Source organism: Octodon degus, unplaced genomic scaffold, assembly GCF_000260255.1.
Source record: "Octodon degus isolate 3935 unplaced genomic scaffold, OctDeg1.0 scaffold00188, whole genome shotgun sequence".
Classification (NCBI taxonomy): Eukaryota; Metazoa; Chordata; class Mammalia; order Rodentia; family Octodontidae; genus Octodon; species Octodon degus.
The window spans coordinates 4,153,966-4,160,970 of record NW_004524764.1 but is presented as its reverse complement, the minus strand read 5'-3'; the positions used below and the strand labels follow the sequence as shown (position 1 = coordinate 4,160,970).

Genomic DNA, 7,005 nt, shown 5'->3' with positions numbered 1-7,005 from the left:
TATATGTTCCATATATCTTTCATATATGTATGTGTATAAAATCTGGAGTAGTTCCTAGTTCCTCATGGTTCTGAAGGCCAGTTTTAAAGTTTCAAGTTACTGTGTTTTCTCAGTTTTCCTTTCTCAACACAGTATTATTATCAATGTTCTTTATTATATTATTGGAGAAATGAAGGACTAGAAATGTTCACTTTGAGTTACAATTTGAAAAGGCAAAATATAAAAAGAGATACTTTAAGTTGTAAGATAATCCTGAGCTAGTACTATAATATGTATTACTATTCTATTACCATTGCAAACTTTTATTTACTTATTTGGTAAGGGGAATCAAACTCAGGACCTTGTGCTTGCCAGGCAGGCACTTCTGCCACTAAGTTATATCCCTATTAACTTTTCTGTTAGAAAATTGCCAAGCAGACATTTAAACTTTATTTGTCTAACTCCAAATCCATCAACTGGCCAGTCCATTGGCAAACAATTATCATCAAGAATGTGAAAAGTAATGTTTTTCATCTTTAAAAGTTGACTTGGGGCTGGTGAGATGGCTCAGTGGTCTAAAGCACCTACTTAGAACAAGCTTAGCAAAGCACAGGGACCACGGTTCGATCCCCCAGCACCACATGCCAGCCAGCCCTGCCCCCTGGTGGGCTGAGCTGGCCACACACACACACACACACACACACACACACAAATAAATAAATAGAATTAAAAAAAAAAGTTGACTTGGCCTAGACATCCAAAATAGCTTTATACTTTTTTCTTCCCCATTTTCATAGTGCATGTTTGCAGTATGTAATATTTACTTCCCCTGTGTGGAGTTGATGCACGTATATAATATACCTTAATTCCTTTTCTCATTCATTTTCCCTCTCTCTTTCCTTCATCTCCTGATTTCCTTCCACTGAGAAAGATCTACATTCCTGCTACCTGTTATCCATTTCATATTTAATTACTAAGGATATCTCTGGCTATTGTTTGAAACATTGGAGGTTACTAAACATAAAATACAAGGATTACATTAAATTAAGCTGTCTATTTAGACTCTTTTTACCTAGGATATTTAAATACATGTCATCTTTTATATAAATACAGAGAATTGCAATGATAAAACAAACAGCCATATACATCTATCTGATGATAAACTACCCCAGTTTGGAGTTTAGTACAATTATAATGCTCATAACACCTACAGACTCTTTCTTACTATACAGGGGCTTCTTCTAACTTCCAACTTAAAGCACATTTCAAGTAAGCTAGTACTTAAAATACAGCTGAATTGTAATAAGTCAAATTCTTCCAACTTAAGGAGCACCTCACATAACCCCATATTTGAGATATTACTTAGTTGTGATAAGTCCAGTCTAAATAAATACAGCATGATAACATTACAGAAAAATCACATTATAAAGGCTAGGTTTCAGGGTGTGGGTGAAAGCAACACATTCTTGTTGCGTGTATCATCTCCCACTTTTTTCTTGCTTAAAGAGTAAGACTGTTTACCCATTGCCCTTTTCTCCTTGCTTCTTTCAGAGTACTGTGTAAGTGAAGAACCCTCCTTCAGGAGCATGCAAGGCATACCCCACCCTGTGTTTTGTGAATGCTGTCATCATGAACAGATTTTGGGTAACAGCCAGGGAAAAGTCACGCTATCGTGCAACCACATCACCTCTTAGGAACAATAAGGAACATGAAAGAACAGAGTCCACATGTTCTCTAAAGACCTAGAGGCGGAGAAGCTGACACACGAGAGGCTGGGGTGTGGCAGCACCCTACATGTGAGCTTCTTCCGTTTGATTTCTGTGATGAGTAATCTAGGAAAGCAGTTGACTGGGATGTAAACTGAAGGTGATTGTTAGATATTGATCTAATCCTGATTAAGTATTGATCTATTCTTTTACATTTTTTTCCAAGAGGTTCAGTTCATACCAAGGTGGCCATTCATTTTTTTTTCTTTTTCTGAGCAAATATATTGGGAATGCTAAAATAAATTCTACTCAATATAAGGTAAACACCTTAATTATTACAGTGAGAGCAATGGAATCGCTGTTGAATATGCATTGTGTTTAATGAAGGCCCTCTGAAGTGGTGCTTTTGCCTTGTTTCCAAAACAATGATTTACCAAGCATTTTACTATTTATCTTAAACTACTCCAACTGTATTAATTCTGCTAAGGTCTGAGATCTTAATAGTGTATTTCAACTTGGGGATGGGTTGGGGAACAAGTAGGATATTAAGGGTCTTTTTACTTCAAAATTTTGGTGTTGTTAAAAACTAAAGGAACGGGGCTGGTGAGATGGCTCAGTGGTCTAAAGCACCTACTTAGAACAAGCTTAGCAAAATGCCAGGACCGCGGTTCAATCCCCCAGCACCACATGCCAGCCAGCCCCGCCCCCTGGTGGGCTGAGCTGGCCACACACACACACACACACACACACACACACACACACACACACACAAATAAATAAAATTAAAAAAAAAAAAACTAAAGGAACAAAAGTAGCTCTGAGTCTTATAAGCCTATAATATTAATTTACTAAAATGTAGTTGTTGGGCTCCAGCTTCTCATGTAAAGGTCTTGAATTGTCACTCCAGCCTAACAAGTAAAAAGCTGAACCAGGGCAGCAGTGTGGAAATAGGCAGTTTTTAATTTGCACTCCTAAGAATTCCTTCTCTTTAGAGGAAACCCAGTTGTATTTATAAGGTCTTCAGGATTGGATGATACTCTCCATATTGTGAAGAGAAATACACTCTAAGGAAAGTTCACTGGGTTAAATGTGTCAAACCAAGCTATGTCATTATCACAGATAAGACATAACTGTGTCTTTCTGCAGTGTCAGAATTTATTGAGCAGCAGTATATTCACTGTGTCTATTTCATCAGTGTTAACTTTTTGAATATTCTAGATTTTGGCAGATCGTTGAGAGCAGGATGATGATCACTTTGTTTTATTCCATTTCCGTCTTAGTTACCAGTCTCTGTAGCACTCAAGTCATATGCCATGCTTCACACAATGATACACAGGTTTCAGAATTGCTAAGGATGGGTCAACAAAGGCCACGGGACTCAAAACAGAACTGAAAGTGAAGGTAGGGAGTTTATAGAGATGTAAAAAGCTTTCTACAGAAGTTTGTGCACAGCACAGGATTTGTTCAGAGCTCAAGTCCAGAAGGTTTAAAGGACAAATGGGACAGGGGAATCAAATTCAGCTGAAGCCTGGTGACAGAGACAGAGTTTGACCTCTGGTGACCTCAAGCTGCATTCCCTAGGTGTGCCTGTCATATGCTAGGTTGACATGTGAGCCATCTTACCTGTTTGGGGGATCCCTTTTATAATGCAATACTGGAATTTAAACCCAGGGCTTTGGCACTGAGCTATACTACCAGCCTTTATTTTCAGTTTTAAAAATTTGAGATGCAGTCTCTTGTGACCCTCTTGTCTCAGACTCCCAAAGTGCTAGGATTACAGTTGTGCCCTGCCATGGCTGGTTACTTCTTTCATAGGATCCAAATGAAGGAGTTGCATTATTTCTTTGTCTGGTGTGTTTTGTGAGCTCACAGCCTGGTTTTCTCCAGTATTACTTTGACAGTATGTCATCATGTCCCTGATTTAGTTTCATAAGTTTATTGGTGGCGATTTCTCATGAGTATAGTTAATTTATGCATTGGTGCCTTGCCATGGTGCTGTGCAGCTTAGATTAGCTTTGTGCTGTTTTGCGTGCCCAGCCTCTAGTGGTGATCATATACACAGAGAAGTTACTGAGTCAACCTGTCTTAGAACTTACATCAGAATGGCACAAACTACCGCTTTAAAAAGTGGAGTCATTCAAGACAAGGCACAAGCTGAAAGCTGCTATTTTTATACAACCTGGAATAATGCAGGGCAGGGGCTTACACAGAATCCTAACCTATCCTAACATTACAAAAAAAGTTACAAAAGCTGCCTTCTATGAAACATCTAGACTGGGATTTGACCAAATAGATAGGTACTAAGAACTAATCAAAATAAACCTTCACAAGTTGGTCTTTTAAATTTAATGATTCTAATGAGTATAGAGCACTATATCATTCCAGTTTTAATGTATATTTCCCCAATGACTAATGATGGTGAATACAACTTATGTACTCACTAGATGTTCATATATTTTCTATTATAAAGCTCTCACTTAAGCATTTTTGTCTTTTTTTGCTATTGAGACAGAAGCGTTATTTACATATTGTACATGCATGTCCTTTGTTAGGTATGTGAATTATTACTATTTTCATGGTCTGTAGCTTGTCTATTTTTCTTAGTTTTTGATCAGCAGTTTTTGTTACTTTAGGAAGTTCATTGTTTTAATCTGTTTCTCGTGATTACAGTGAAATATTTGAAGCTGGCTAATGTTATAAAAAAAGGAGTCTAGCTTATAGTTTTGGAGGCTAGATATTGGTGAGCTGCCTGGCAGATGGCAGAGACAGTGCTGACAGGGGAAGGATCACATCCTAGAGCAGAAAGCCAGAGACAGGCTGAACAAGGGCAGTCTTGGATTTTAGGTCAACTCTCTCTGGAGAACCACCAAAAATGTCTTCTGAGAATTACATCAATCTTTTCTGGAACAACACCCTCCATGACCAAAGGACCTCTCTTTAGCCTCTACCTCCTAACATTTTCCATTTCCCAGTACTGACACTCTGTAAAGTAAACCTCCAACACATGAACTCTTGGAGACCCTCAAACCCTATCAGAACCTTGACATGCATGTTAAGGATTTCTTTTCTTCCTGTCAGTACTATCTGGATCCTAGCTAAAGTTCTTTGCTTGCCTTAGTTTCATGGAGACATTATATTTTCTTCAAGAAGATTTATAACTTTATATTTTATGTGTCAATCTATGAATTATCTTGAAGTAACTTATGCATGTCCAGTGTAACTGAGGTTCTTTCTTTTCCTATTGATGTTCCCAGGGGCTGGGGGGAGATCCCACAATTCAAGAGGCTAAGGCAGGTGGATCACTGTGAATTTAAGGCCAGCCTGGCTACATAATGAATTCAAGGATGGCCTGAACTACATAGCAAGACCTTGTTTTTGGTTTTTTTCTTGTAGAGTCTTTTTTGGTTTCCCAATAGATACCACTGTCCAGTGTAAAACTGTCAGAACAGACTAGAATTTTTTGTCCTAATTCTGAATTCCCAGGAGAGAGAACTTTATCTTCTAAGTTTAGGTTGAGTAAATATTTTATGACAATCTCCTATAGAAGTTTGGATGAGGATTAAAGAAACACATGGCCACAAAAATGGCCTACACACCTATTTCCTTCACAAGAAGTTCATTGCATTTCACTTGCCTGCTTTTTACACTTTTTTATTTTGTAATAACTCTATATTTATAGGTAACATTATAATATATAATGTTATATATTTTATAACATTAGCCAGCTTGAATAAACCTGTAAGAAGAACCTTGCAAACCCCACAGTGCTTCTCTTAATGTTGACATCTTGTACAAATGCAGTGCAATACCAATACCAAGAAACTGACTGAGGCACGGTCTATAGGGCTTGCTCAGATTTTATTATCCATATATGCATTGAAAGTGTATTAATGGCAGCTCTGCTATTCAAGTAACATTTGTAACAATCCCTTCATCTAAGATGTGGAGCTGCTCACTCAGCACAGGGCTCCTTCTTGCTGCTTCTTAGCAGCCTCCAATCCCTGCAGTCACTTATCTCCCTTTCTAATCTGACAACACTGATGTTTTCCCCATCCCTATCATTCTATTTCAAGAGTGTTACAAGTATGTAATTTTTTAAACTTAGAACAATTTTCCTAATTCTCTTAAGTCCCATCCATCAGGAATTCTCTCTTCCTTCCTGCATGCCTCTCTCCCTCCTTTCCTTCTTTTACCTAATAAAAGGCATTTGTGTTATTTTTATTTTAGAATGGACATAATACACAATAATGAACTATAATGCATAGAGCTAGCATGGCACTATAATGAACAAAGCTGTTAAGTGCAATCATTTGCAGGTTTTTGTATAAATGTGGTTTTTCAATTAGCAATAATCGCACCTTGGATAAACCTCATTGGCTACGATACTGCCACTGCGCAGAGCTGTATAAATGTGTTTTTTAATTTTTTTTTTATTTTTTAAGGATGAATACTCAATAACACAGTTCTGAAAAAATTGACCAAGACTGCAAACAATTGGGTAGTATGGTACAATAAGTAAAATAATTTGTCCTCCCAAAAGATATTCAATATTTTATCTCTAAGACATGTAAATATGTTACTATGCATGCTCAGGGGGGTTTGTAAATGTGAGGAAATTAAGGATATTGAAAGAGAGAGATTTTTCTGTTTTTCTTTTTTAATGAGCCCAAGGACATCAGAAAGTTCCTGATAAGAAGGAGGTCAGAGGTTCAGGGTCAGAACATGGGAAGATGTTACCCTATGTTGGCTTGTACATAGAGGAGAAAAAATGAGCCAAGGAATAAATGAAGCCTCTAAAAGCTGGAAAATGGACCTGAGAGATGGCTCAGTGGAATAAGCACTTCCCTGGCAAGTACAAAAGCCTGAGTTCAATCCCTGGTTCCTAAAATAAAATAAAATAACCATTTTAAAATAAATAAAATAAAATAAAATTAAAGCTGGAAAACACAATGAATAGATTTCCTTAAAGATTATAGAACAAGCACATTCCTGTTGACCTTTGATTTTAGCTTATACACCCTATTTCTAACTTTGGACCTGTGAGATATCAGATTTTTAATTTTTAACTTAGTTTTATTTTTAATTTTGGGGTTTCTTTGTGACAGGATTTCACTATGTGGTTGAGGCTGGCCTTGAACTCACAGTGATCTTCCTGCCTCAGACTCTGGAACCCTGAGATCACAGGCACGCACCACCACACCTAGCAAGTATGCTGCTCTAGCCAGTAAGCATATGGGACTTTGTGAATAGTCTCAGTAGAGGAAACAGCATATATGATAATGAATGCATAGTTGTAGTTGAAAATGCTGCTTTCCTAGAG

The 7,005-nt window shown here is 37.5% G+C and overlaps 1 non-coding gene across 1 annotated transcript; it reads right to left on the bottom strand.

Moving 5' to 3' along the window:
• Positions 1–5,942: 5,942 nt before the first annotated feature.
• On the bottom strand, positions 5,943–6,088 carry LOC111813441. The gene has a single exon (XR_002818705.1). It is a non-coding gene; the product is annotated as a U4 spliceosomal RNA (small nuclear RNA).
• Positions 6,089–7,005: the final 917 nt, after the last annotated feature.